Source organism: Ambystoma mexicanum, chromosome 11 (assembly GCF_040938575.1).
Source record: "Ambystoma mexicanum isolate Mex_15411 chromosome 11, UKY_AmexF1_1, whole genome shotgun sequence".
Taxonomy (NCBI): domain Eukaryota; kingdom Metazoa; phylum Chordata; class Amphibia; order Caudata; family Ambystomatidae; genus Ambystoma; species Ambystoma mexicanum.
In genome coordinates, this window is record NC_090934.1 from 187,975,388 (window position 1) to 187,989,747 (window position 14,360).

Consider the following 14,360-nt stretch of genomic DNA (forward strand, 5'->3'; position numbering starts at 1 on the left):
AGTGCTAGGTGCCATTGATTGCACCCATGTGGCTCTACGTCCCCCCAGGGCATCTGAGCACATCTATAGAAACCGCAAGCACTGGCATTCCATCAACGTCCAGGTAGTATGTGATGCCAAGGGAATCATCACCTCAGTATATGCCCACTATCCAGTGTCCACCCACGACCGCTTCATTTACAGGATGTCAACCCTAAACCGGGACATGGAAGCTGGGCGGCATGGCGATGCATGGCTGCTTGGTGAGTAGAAATGCCACAGCACACGAATGCATGACAGATACAGAGTAATGCCAATACCCCACTAATGATCCCCATCTCCACCTCCCCAGGGGACAGTGCCTACCCTCTGAGCACACACATGATGACGCCAATTCGGAACCCCATCACGCCTCCCGAGGTAAGATACAACACAGCCCATATTGCAACAAGGGGCATAGTGGAGCGCACATTCGGAGTGCTCAAGTCACGCTTTCGCTCCCTTGACCGTTCTGGTGGGCAGCTGTTATACGCTGCCCCAGTAGTGTGCAGGATCACAGTGGCAGCATGTGTCCTGCACAATGTTACAACACGCCGGGGCCTGGCTGTGGACATGGTGGTGCCCCCACATCCCCAACCACATGCACGCCCACTGCGCATGGGAGGGGAAAGGGCACGGGGTGAGGCAGCCCGTACGCAGCTGGTGGCTAATTACTTCACATAGAAAGTACACCCCTGTGGAGTGCAAACAGCCCTGGCACATACCATCTGACAATCAATGATGACTCAATCTGACAATTCTGATGAATTAAGGGACAGTCAACTGTCAGAACCATAGCAGCCTGAGATTGTTCATCTGGAAGTGTCACAATGTGTGCATCCCTACCTACACAAACACCACCAATGCAGTGTCATCAAAAGACACACTTCCATGCAGCAAAAATGAATACCCACTTGCAAAATACAACATGAGAACAGTGCCATGTCACCCAACCCCTCCCCGGCACGGCCACACAACACACCATGGCATGTCATGCAATGTGAGAGCAAACAAATTAATCCCCACAACATGCCCCAAGTGTCACCAACTACAGTGTCCCTAATGGAAACTGGCCACACATGAAATGCTCACAGTAATGCAGGACCAACAACACACATTCCCAAATACTAACCAATAATACCAATCACCTACACAACCTCCAACCTACCATAAACATGACAGTACCGACTTAAAAAATTGGTAGCCTCACTACCTGATAATGCCAGCACTTCGAACACTTCCAACTATACAGTGTTAGCGCCACGCAAGAGTGTAGGTGCACTGCTTACAACATGGACTCCAGTTCCAAAGTAGACCGCCTTGTGAAGACATGAGAAATGGACCTGCAAATTAGGAGGATGAGATGGATGCAGAGGCACATATCAATACACCATGCAGTGTACAATACAACTACAATATGCACTAGGAATGTATACACAGTATTTACTACAGACTGCCCACACATCATATGGGAGTCCAACGTCACCGTGTAAGTCAATGTCACTTGGGCACACCCTTTGCAAGCCCATGGAAACGGGAAGCAGGAGGGGTGTGTGTCAAACAAACCCAAGCATCTGACCCAAATTCAGGACAAGCCTGCATGTGCCCAGCCACAATACAGCGTATGCCCACGGGAGCCACACAAGGCAACACACTGTCAAAAAAATAAAGATTCAAAAATCAAAAAAGAAAAACAAAAAAAAAAAATCAAAAATGGCCATGAATGGGCCCGGGGGCGGGGGTGGGGGAGGCCACCCAGGAGGTCCGAGGACAGGGTGCACACCAAAACCCACCTGTGTGGATCTTGCGGGAAAAAAAACACCTCCATGGGCTCATGGCCAGCACAGCTACCCTATTGTGGGAGAATCGCTGCTGTCACTCTCCTCACCCTCTGCAGCTGCATCAGGAGGTGGTGACACTATGGGAGGCAGCCCACGCAAAGCCCTAGTCTGGTCCTCCATGGCAGCAAGCGTGCGGGTGTGGAAGGTCTGGTTCTGGAGGATAATTGTGCGGAGGTCCCCATGCAACAACTCACGGGATGCCCGGACCTCCGCCCTAGTTGCCTGCATCTCAGCTGAGAGCGTACGTGTGAGCCGCTCCAGCTGCTGTTCTGTCCTCGTGTTAGCTGAAGGCTCAAGCTCAACCAGAGTTGTCCTGAACTGACGGAGTTCCACCCTCAGGGCTTCCCTGTGGCCCTGGGACTCAATAGAAATGGCTTCCCGCAGAGTCTCCAGTGCCGCCCACCTGTCCCTGTCGGACGCCAACATGTCCTCCCTGTGTGACTGGCTAATGGAGTCTGTTGCCTGATGTAGTTGTTCAATTAGCCTTTCTTGGGGGACAATGGAAGTGGCCACCCTATCCATGGCCTGAGCCATCATCTCAGTTGATGCTGCCTGTTGGTTTGCCATACCGTATATGGATTGCTCCCATGCGGTATTGCCAGGTGGCGTACGGCCACAGCGTCGGCAGGCACCACACCTGTCTGGGGCAAGGCGAACTGCGCCTTGCTGTGCCGGCACTGCCTGAGGCTGCAGGACTGAATTCCCCCTCTGATCTGCTGGCCCAGGAACAGGATCAGATGTAGCGGAGTGTGACCCTGCATCCGTAACCACCAAAGGCGGACCTACCAACACTGACATCCCCATTGAGGGTTCTACCCCTGGTGCAGGTGGGTTGGACAGTACAGAATCCCTCCCAGAAACACTTACCTGCGACGGCACAAAGGTCTCATCATCCGAATCGACACCTGAATAGAGCTCGGGGGAGGTGCACCCAGAGACACCCCTTGAGATGACGGCCTGCAGCAAGTGTGGGTTCTCACCCACCACCACACCACGTCCCTCACTTGTGCCCGCTCGGGCCTGAGACCTCTCCTGGGTATGCACCATCTCCACAACCCCAGCAGTATCAAGTGCGTCATCCCCTGCAAAGACATGAAAGAAAAGAAATGGGAACAGGCATTAGCAACATGGAACACAATTAGGGCTGAGAAGCAACAGAAACAGTACTTCATTGACACATGTACCACATGACTATAACCCTCCCATGCATGCACTGTCACTGCGTATGAAGGGGAGGCAAATGGCAAACATTGATGACACCAAGATGGAAGACCAACAAATTTGCTGCATGCTGCCTAGCAGTGCCATCACACATTGGCCTGTGATTGGCATGTCCAATACACATACATGACACATGCCATCACACAGATGGCATGTACCCTAGCCATGTCACACATGGGACAATAGGACTGAGAAATGCCTAGTGAAAGTGGTGGAATGCAGACAATCAGCCTGAATGAACACAGAATAACATGCAACTATGTTGTGGCAAAATGACAATTCAAGGGCAACTGGCGTGAGGTTGGGCTGAATGTCTATTGTTGCCAGAAGGGATACTGCAACACCCAAATCCTGGTGCACAGAATGTATTGGAAGCAGCACATGGGTGACCCAAACCACTCAGGCACACACCCCCTCACCTGGCACTCAATCAGAAGCACTCACACACATACCATGCACATGGATGACACACACATGCATGTGCACTCACCGGACAATGGCAGGTCTCCCACGCCTTGGATCTGTTCCTCCGTGACGTAGGTCCCAGCAACATACTCATGTGGAGTGAGTTCTATGTCCTCTGCCGGAGACCCACATCCAGTCACTAGAGTTGCGGCATGACTTGAGGCCAGCTTTTTCTTTGTGTCATGATGCCTACCCCCGGAGCACCAAGCCAGGCCCAGCACCCCCGGGAGCAGGCATCACGCCCCCGGGTAAAAGCCCACCGGCCCTTTATAGGGGCTCTTTGGACTCTGTCCTGGCGCCGTTGGCGCCAGGCTCATGTTGGACATCAGGCCTGGCGCCGTAGGCGCCCGGCTCATAAGGGGAAGTGTTTGGTGCACTTACCTGAAGCAGACCATGCTGCACACTCACCTGATGCAGACCATGCTGCATGAAGAACCAAGCCAAATGAGGTTTAGGAGGGATTATTTTTCTGAAGGAACTATTTTGTTACTTGGGTGGGGCTGTGGAAGAATACTCACCTGGAACTTCTTCCAAGGCTATTTAAGCCACGCCCGGACAGCCACACGTGCTTCGCGTTGTTCTGCATCCGAGCAGCTGAACGCTCACCGTGTCTGCTCCTGCACCTGGACTCCAGCCACGCCCGCCTCGAACCTGGAACACCTGTAAGGAAAGAAGAGAAGAGAAAGGTGAAAACCAAGAACTTATTCAACCTTCTTACCTGCATCCGGAATCTTCACGCCAGCATTCCTGAAGGAAGACTTCCATTTAAAAGCACCGCGTTGCTCGCTGCAGCGCCGCGCTTCACTCACCTGTTCCCGAGACGCCGCCCGGCTACATCGCGGCTCTCAGCACCGGTCGCCACATCTCTGCACCTAGGGGAGAGAAGAAGAGACAAAAGGTGAGCAAGGGAACACAAGAGGAAAGCCGAATTTTCAGCCATATTACTTACCGGCTTTTCTTGGTGAACCATTCCATCTCGGGTCGGCGCCGCATCTTTGGCAGGTACCGCACCCCGGCCCCTATGGGGAAAGGACAAAAGACATTACTGGGGAATTATAAAGACATTTAGAGGGGTCGCCCTCATCACTAACTCACCTGATTTTACCACCGGCAATTTAACCCCTCAACGCATCGCCTTTGTTCTGCACCTGAAATAAAGGACAGATCACAGGTTAGGAAAAACAACATAAAGGAGGCTCACACTTGAACTTTTGCATCTTCATACTTACGGCGTATCGCTCAGAAAAGTCAAGTGGATTTGCCAGCGCCATTCTGAAAACCAGTGAAGTAACTGGACGAACGCGCGCCCCTGCACCAGAAGCAGGATGGAGAGTTCATCCTTCCAAACCATAAGGTGAGCTTAAACCGGGGGTTTTGGAGGAAGTCAGAGAAGAACAAAGGGGGGAAGGGGGGAGCAAGCACACTATTCAGCAGACAGTTAATGCCCTTTCTCATCTGCAGAAGGATATTCCTACGGGCCAGACAAGCAAGATTTGGGGGTCCTGTTCAATCGGTGGTCCGAATTCTGCGCATCACGCTTGAAGAGGCCACAGCAACCCAGACCAGACCAGCGCATCCGTGGGAGCCAGGTGAGCGTTACAGAACGCGAAGCCTTCCTACAAATTCCCACCCAGGCGCTATGGAAACTTCTGAGACTGACCAGTTGGCCCAACTACTGGGGGAATTACGGGCCGAAGTACACGCCGCTCGTCAAGAGACTAATGCTCTCAGGAGGGAAGTGATTGTAACAAAGGAAAGAGCTGATGACCTGGCTAGACAGCTTTTGCAAGGTCAAGCTGGACTAACTCCTTTACCCGGTTCCGGAGGGAACCCCGCTCCTGTGCTTTCCAGTAACCCGGTGCAGATTAATCTACCTGGAAACATGCCGCTGGCTCCACCCGAACGCTTTGCTGGGGACCCCAAACGATTCGCCGTATTCATGAATCGGTGTCGTTTGCATTTCCTGTGCAGACCTGGGGCCTTCCCTAATGACCAGACCAAGGTAGCCTTTGTATTGTCATATCTCAGCGGCAGTGCTGCCGATTGGTCAGTTCCACTGGTAACTCAAGATGACCCGATTCTTCGTGATTTTCAAGGATTTCAAGCAAGCATGGAAAGGTTATTTGCTCGTCACTCCCAGGGGCAGGCTCTAGATGACGAACTTCTATCTCTGCGACAGGGCAATCAAGACCTCCTTTCCTACATTGCAACCTTTAATAGACTAATTGTGGAAACTGGGTGGCCAGAGGATAAAAGAATCACGTTATTTTATCGAGGTCTACGCAGAGAACTTAAATATGTCCTGGCCCAAGTTGTAAATCAGCCCCAAGAATGCTCAGAATATATAGACTTAGTGGTCAAATTGGATCACAGACTGCAAAACAGAAAAGCAGATCGGTCCAAGTTTGAGACCCGGGTGTTAGTCAAGACCCACGCTAACCTCAAGGGGGCTGAAGCCTCTGAGCCAATGAAATTCGGAGGTGTTAAAGGACCTTTAACTTAAAAGGAACGTGAAAGAAGACGGCAGATGCACTTATGTCTTTATTGTGGATCCTCTGGACACTTTCTACGAGATTGCCCGGCAACGCCGCCCAGGAAGGTGGTAGGAGCCGCTGATAAAATCCATGAAACCTCTGTATCGGGAAACGACCCCGCCCGACAAGCGTAGGGGTCCGCTTGCCGAGCTTGAAAACGAACTCTTAGACCTCGCATTTCATTGTGCCAATGGTCCTCGTAGATCCGGAACAGCCTAAGCGGTTGCATGCAATAAAGGCATACATCGATAGTGGGGCTATAGGAAACTACGTGGATCGTGAATTGGTCTCCAGGATTAACCTCCCTCTGCGTCCTAAAACCAGCAAAGATGTCATCACCATAGTTGATGGAACCGAAATTGCCTCGGGACCGGTAACACATTCCACAGCTGAGGTGACACTTGTAGGTCCGGACGGCCATCGGGAGGCAGTTGTGTTTGATGTAATCAAGGCCCCACAGTTTCAGGTTATTCTCGGAATCCCTTGGTTAGAGACACATAATCCTCTAATTGATTGGCGAGCGAAGAGAATAACCTTTCCGGAGTGTGCACGAACCTGCTACCCAGAAAATCTGAAGATCAGTCTAGCATCAGTAACCTCTGTCTCCATGCAACTACCTCCGGAATACCAATACTTTCAGGACGTCTTCCAAAAGGAACAGGCCAACACGTTACCTCCTCACAGATCGTACGATTGCCAAATCGATCTGGTGCCCGGTGCACAACCCCCTTGTAGCAGGATTTATGCCCTTACTGAGCCGGAGAATCTGCATTTGAGACAATATTTAGATCAATACCTAGCCAATGGTTTCATTCGCCCGTCAAAGTCTCCGGCATCCTCGGCTTTGTTCTTCGTGCCAAAAAAAGAAGGCGACCTTAGAACTTGTATCGATTACCGTGCATTGAACCAGATAACTGTTAAAAATCGTTACCCTCTGCCTTTGATCCCTGAACTCCTTGACCAGGTGAAGGATGCTTGCATATACACCAAGTTAGATCTCCGGGGGGCTTATCATCTGGTACGAGTAAAAGAAGGCGACAAATGGAAAAGGGCCTTCCGTACAAAATATGGACTATTCGAATACCAGGTGATGCCTTTCGGGTTGTGCAACGCGCCTGCTGTCTTCCAATTCTTCATGAACGATGTCCTTCGGGAACTCATCGATGTCTGTGTTGTTGTGTATATCGATGACATTCTGGTGTACTCCTCTTCGGAATCAGATCACAGAAAACATGTCAGGGCCGTCCTTGAGAAATTGCGCCAGCACAAACTGTTTGCAAAGCTGGAAAAATGAGTTTTCCATACCACTGAGGTTGAGTTTCTTGGATTCATCCTGACACCTAAAGGGGTCCGAATGGACTCACGGAAAGTGGATGCCATCCTCAAATGGCCATCACCTAGTTCGGTGAAAGGTATCCAAAGCATGCTTGGTTTTGCCAATTTTTATCGCAGGTTTAACCCGGAATTTTCACGGGTGGTGCAACCCATCACTGCACTCTTGCGGAAGAATAAACGTTTTGAATGGACCGAGGAAGCTGAACAGGCCTTTCAGGAATTAAAAGCTAAATTTACGTCCGCACCTATTTTGAAACACCCGCGTCCTGATCTCCCATATATAGTCGAAACCGACGCATCCAGCTTAGCCATGGGAGCTGTCCTGTCTCAGAGAGACCCCGAAACCAACCAACTGCACCCCGTAGCATTTTGGTCCAGAAAGTTCTCGCCGCCGGAGATAAATTATGCAATCACCGATAAGGAATTATTAGCCATTAAGTCCGCCTTTAAGGCTTGGCGGCATTATCTTCTTGGCGCCAGGCATACCATCACCGTGATCACAGATCACCGAAATTTACAATATTTAAAAACTGCGAAGGCTCAGTCTTCACGACAGCTCCGATGGGCTTTATTCTTTGCTGAGTTCGATTTTGTAATCACTTACCGTCCCGGCTGTAAGAATGGCAAAGCGGACGCGCTATCTCGAATTGGAATGGGAGAAATGGACACAAACTCAGAACCTCTGCCGATAATTCCTGAACAAAGAATCTTGGGGATAACCACTTTAAAACCCTTGAAGACATTCAAGCACGGGTAAAACTATTCCTGGACTCATCAGCCTTGCAGGATTGGATCAAAAGTGGGTCTGACTTTTCAATCAACGATGGCTTACCTTACTTCCAAGGACGTTTATTTTTGCCAGAAAAGGAATTGCAAGAACTGGTTATTTCCCGTCATCACGATACTCTGATGGAAGGACATCCTGGCATTGCCAAAACAGAGGAAAAAATTAAACGACAATTCTGGTGGCCGTCCTGGTGAAAGGATATTAAATATTTCGTGATGTCCTGTGGAGTTTGCGCCCAAAACAAAGGTCAAAAACAAAACCCACCGGTCTTCTTCAACCCTTAGACATTCCACCAGCACCTTGGCACACCTTGTCACTAGATTTTATCACGGACCTGCCCTCTTGTAATGGATACAATACTATTCTGGTTGTGGTGGATTTATTTTCCAAGATGGCCCATTTTATTCCGTTGAAAGGATTACCTTCAGCTTTTGTTCTTGCCAAGGAATTCCTCGAAAATATCATCCGTCTGCATGGATTCCCGTCCATACTAATCTCCGATCGGGGAAGCCAGTTTATTTCTCATTTTTGGAAAAAGTGTTGTCAACTGGCACAAATCAACTTAAGACTCTCAACCATCCACCACCCACAGAACGATGGTCAGACGGAGAGAACGAACCAGACCCTTGAACAATATCTACGATGTATGTTGCACCAATCGGAGGGTAATTGGAAGGATATTATATGGGTGGCTGAATATGCATACAATAACTCGATACACTCTGGAACTGGTCAGAGCCCCTTTTATACCATATATGGACATCACCCTCGTACTTCAGACTTGGACTCACCTTTGAGCCTCGAAATGCCCGCAGTGGACCATTTGCATTCTACGATTACTCAAGCCTTCAAGGATGCTACTGCACACTTACAACATGCGAAAGGGAAATACAAAAAGAATGCGGATCTGCATCGAAAGGAGGCGCCTCCATACCAAATAGGGGATCAAGTATGGTTGGCTACCAAACACTTATCGCTCAAGGGACCTCAGACTTTGAATCCAAGGTATTTAGGCCCTTACTCGATCAAAGCTATAATTAACCCAGTGGCAGTCAAGCTAGATCTACCAGCTAACATGCGGATTCACCCCGTTTTTCATGTGTCGCTTTTGAAACCAGTGCAACCAGGAACCAGATTAATAAAGCCACCAGAACCAATCCAAATAGATGGGGAGCCTGAATTCGAGGTGAAGAACATTTTGGACTCTAAGATCTCAAAATCAAAACTTTTCTATCTAATTGATTGGAAGGGGTACGGGCCTCAGGAAAGATCTTGGGAACCCAGCGACCACGTACATGCACCTCGGCTAGTAAAAAGGTTCCATCGGAATTTCCTGAACAAACCGAAACCTCCTGAGGGAACGACCTTAGGAGGGGCCTTGGGGGGGAGTGCTGTCATGATGCCTACCCCCGGAGCACCAGGCCAGGCCCAGCACCCCCGGGAGCAGGCATCACGCCCCCGGGTAAAAGCCCAGCGGCCCTTTATAGGGGCTCTTTGGACTCTTTCCTGGCGCCGTTGGCGCCAGGCTCATGTTGGACATCAGTCCTGGCGCCATAGGCGCCAGGCTCGTAAGGGGAAGTGTTTGGTGCACTTACCTGAAGCAGACCATGCTGCACACTCACCTGATGCAGACCATGCTGCATGAAGAACCAAGCCAAATGAGGCTTAGGAGGGACTATTTTTCTGAAGGAACTATTTTGTTACTTGGGTGGGGCTGTGGAAGAATACTCACCTGGAACTTCTTCCAAGGCTATTTAAGCCACGCCCGGACAGCCACACGTGCTTCGCGTTGTTCTGCATCCCAGCAGCTGAACGCTCACCGTGTCTGCTCCTGCACCTGGACTCCAGCCACGCCCGCCTTGAACCTGGAACACCTCTAAGGAAAGAAGAGAAGAGAAAGGTGAAAACCAAGAACTTATTCAACCTTCTTACCTGCATCCGGAATCTTCACGCCAGCATTCCTGAAGGAAGACTTCCATTTAAAAGCACCGCGTTGCTCGCTGCAGCGCCGCGCTTCACTCACCTGTTCCCGAGACGCCGCCCGGCTCCATCGCGGCTCTCAGCACCGGTCGCCACATCTCTGCACCTAGGGGAGAGAAGAAGAGACAAAAGGTGAGCAAGGGAACACAAGAGGAAAGCCGAATTTTCAGCCATATTACTTACCGGCTTTTCTTGGTGAACCATTCCATCTCGGGTCGGCGCCGCATCTTTGGCAGGTACCGCACCCCAGCCCCTATGGGGAAAGGACCAAAGACATTACTGGGGAATTATAAAGACATTTAGAGGGGTCGCCCTCATCACTAACTCACCTGATTTTACCACCGGCAATTTAACCCCTCAACGCATCGCCTTTGTTCTGCACTTGAAATAAAGGACAAATCACAGGTTAGGAAAAACAACATAAAGGAGGCTCACACTTGAACTTTTGCATCTTCATACTTACGGCGTATCGCTCAGAAAAGTCAAGTGGATTTGCCAGCGCCATTCTGAAAACCAGTGAAGTAACTGGACGAACGCGCGCCCCTGCACCAGAAGCAGGATGGAGAGTTCATCCTTCCAAACCATTAGGTGAGCTTAAACCAGGGGTTTTGGAGGAAGTCAGAGAAGAACGAAGGGGGAAAGGGGGGAGCAAGCACACTATTCAGCAGACAGTTAATCCCCTTTCTCATCTGCAGAAGGATATTCCTACGGGCCAGACAAGCAAGATTTGGGGGTCCTGTTCAATCGGTGGTCCGAATTCTGCGCATCACGCTTGAAGAGGCCACAGCAACCCAGACCAGACCAGCGCCTCCGTGGGAGCCAGGTGAGCGTTACACTTTGCCCTGCGCTTAAGGTCATTCCAGCGCTTGTAGCAATCATTAGCTGTGCGCCTCACAAATCCAAGGGCACTTATGAGTTCCGCAATGGTCTGCCAGTGTGCCTGACGTTGTGCAGGTGTGGTCTTGCATCCTGCAATAATCACCATTTCGCTGTCATGTGCGGACACATACTCTACAAGAGCATCAAGTTCGACCTGATTGAAGCTGGGCTTCCTTGGTGGGCCGGACTGTGTAGCCGTGTCTGGGGCATCAGCCTGTACTGGACGAGCACTCTTCCTCTTCCACTTGGAAGGTGGTGGTGATACTGAGTGTCCTACACCGCTCTGGACACTAGGGGCAGGAGCCCCGGTGGACTGTGGACTAGGAATGTGGGAATGAACACTCACCATGGGACTTGGTGCAGGCATTAGCTGAAGTGTGATGTAGTCAGGGGGAACGTCAGCAGGATGGACTAGGACCGACACTGTCCTGGCTGGGACACTCAGAGCTGGGGTGGATTGAGCCGCAGCTGCCCCTGCAGCCTCCCCACCCTGCCTACTCGGGGCAGCTGATGACATAGCTGCCCCTCATCCACGTGGGCTGGTGACACCAACGTGACCTGGAAGTCAGCCATGGAGTCACCCAGTGCCAGGTCTGGTGCCACAATGGGCCGGTCCAACAAGGGCTGAGCAGGGATGGTGTCAGCCATGTTACCCTCAACCAGGGGGGGGGCATGGGTGTCCCTGACTGGTCGCCCACACATGGGGGGCTAGGCGCACCCTGCAAGTCCTGGCCACGTCCCCTACCGTATCCACCACGGCCACCTCTTGTGGCTCGCCCACCTTTGCCACCCTTACCGCGTGCTCGCCTCCCAACCATGGCACTGATGTTGTAGTGCGTATGGGAGTTGCAGTAAACTATTGTCCTGGGCAATTGGGGGTCAAAGGGGTAGGGTACTAGATGGAATTCGTACCCTAGTGCTCTAGCAAGGCTGTATGTGACCCCTGGGGGAAGATGACGGGTCATGCAATGCACAGGCACCCCGAAAAAGGGAGATAATGTGCACGCAACCCCTCCTAGACCACATGCGTGGAAAAAAAACCTGCACTACGCTGTGGCACCCAGAAACACAAAAATGAACGTATGCGTGTCACACGCAGCCTAGACTGACCTCTGAAGGGGTAGGCAACACACGGGGCAAGCACAGATGTCAAATACGTGCGCGACTCTTCGTCTGCCAGGAAAAATCACGTGAAAAATACGCGCGTATGCGCGTTGGCAACACCCCCGCGAAAAGAAGAATTGTATGCTGTCTGAGGAGACAGAACAACAGGAGAAGTGAAGGCTGTTTGAGGAAACAGGCCCAGGAAAAAGACAATAAGACAAAAAGCTGTCAGAGGTAAAAGGGATTACGAACTTGGAACGCTGTGAAGTAAATCGCTTGTGAACCGACAAGAAGTACAGATTTCACCCACTCGCTCTCCACGAAAAGCACGTTCAAGGAAATGGCGTTCTACACGTACCTTTTAAACATGCCCACACGTCCAGCGTCACTTTCGCGTGTGCGCACTAAGGCCCCATCCTCCAATTACACGAGCTGCCACTCTGACATGCAGTCATTGGACGTGTAACATGCACCCGTGTACAGGGAAATGCCCGCGCACGCACGTCACAGATGCGCATACGCGCTGGTGGCCTTTGGGCCAATGAATTCGCGTACGTGTGCTGACGCGCTTACGCGCTAAGGCCCTTTCCTCGAATTACACGCAGACGTGCTGGATTTTCACGTGGCAAATCACTCTGTATCAAGCTGGCCACGCGTAAGCACACGGAAGACCATGCTCCTGCCCAGAAGGCCGAATTACTGCCCCCCAGACCTCCGAGCACGCTCCCACCTGCCATCTGCTGCTGCCTGATTGCCTGCTGCCCACGTGCCCTGCCATTTGCTGCCTGCACATCAGCCAGGGGTGCTGTTGCTGTGACCACCCCTGCTGGAACCGAAGACTCCCGACTGGGATTCCATCGCTCCATAGCCCAGCCCCAGGACCCAGTTGCCCACCCACTCCTGCCTCTGGGGTTGTCATGTCGGGCACTGCAACATCTGGCACCACTGACAACCCCCGGAAGTTTGCGCGCCGACAAGGAAGGACGGACTCGGATCTGGACGGACATCGTGACTGCCATCAACGCGGAGGGGGTGGCAGTCCGCAACTTCCAACATGTCAAGAAGCGTTGGGAGGACTTCAGGTCCAGGACCCTCAACAAGGCCCGGCACCTCTTGAAGGCAGCGGATGCTAAGGGGCGCCGGGGGCACTTGTCGGACGATCAGATGAGGGTCCTGGAACGCATATCCCCAGCGCTCCACGTCCAAGTCCTTGAGAGGCAGACCCGTCTGGAGTCGAGCGGTAAGTGTACATGCATCATGATTGTAAGCTGTGCGTTTGGTGATGTGCCAGTAGTGTGCAGGTTGCACATGTGTTTGTATGGGGCCAAGTATGGGTGGGGGTGTACAGGGCCGTGAGGCTAACACATGCGAGGGCTGTCATGTGTGAGACATGGATGGTGCTTGTGTGTGTAGGCTTGCATGCCAAATGCAGTTGTGTGGGCACACATGTTTGGATGAATGTGTATGTAAGTAGGCATGTTTGTGATGTCACACATGGATGTTGTTTTCAGCTGCATGTATCAGCACTGTGTACATGTGCATGTGTGTGTGTTTGACAAGGGTGCAACAGTGATGCAACATGGATGCATGTGACAGCGGGATGTGGAAGCCTGATTGGCAGATGTGACATGGATGCCGATCTGAACACTGCGACAGTTGGCAGAGGTGTACACATGCATGCAAGTGTGGTGGTGTGTGTACATGTGTAGTGCACTCCCTGTGTTGCATGTGATGTCTGGCTCACCTTTGCCTGATCATGCTGTTGTATGTGTATGGATGGTGTTGGCAGTTGCGATATGGCTGTGGTATGGCTCATGTGTGCAAGATGAAATGACATGTGTGTTGGCGATTGTGATGCCATGTCTGAGATTTGCCAATGCCACTCATGTACAACCGTCATGTGTGTATGTGTCCATTGTACAGTGCCCTGATGCCTGTGTTTTATTTCTCCCTGTCTGCAGTGTCAACTGATGAAGAGGGCGGAGAAGGTGCTGTGGAGCACAGCGGCGGGGGTCGCACCGCCAGCCGGAGACGCAAGGCCCGGCTCCCCTCCCAGGTTGTGATCTCGTCGGGGAGTGAGGAGTCCGGTGCCGCGTCCCAGGCCGCAGCTGCCGGGGGGAGGTCCATGTTGGGGAGAATTCTCTGTTTAGGCTGAGTTTCCCTACCTAGTGAGTCCCCCAGCAGCTTTGCTGGATT

General features: G+C 51.6%; 1 protein-coding gene across 2 annotated transcripts in view; it reads right to left on the reverse strand.

The window, feature by feature from the left end:
* Window positions 1-14,360, reverse strand: part of LOC138503207 (pancreatic secretory granule membrane major glycoprotein GP2-like) — a 964,255-nt gene that overhangs the window by 399,681 nt on the left and 550,214 nt on the right. The gene's annotated exons all lie outside the window — the stretch shown is intronic.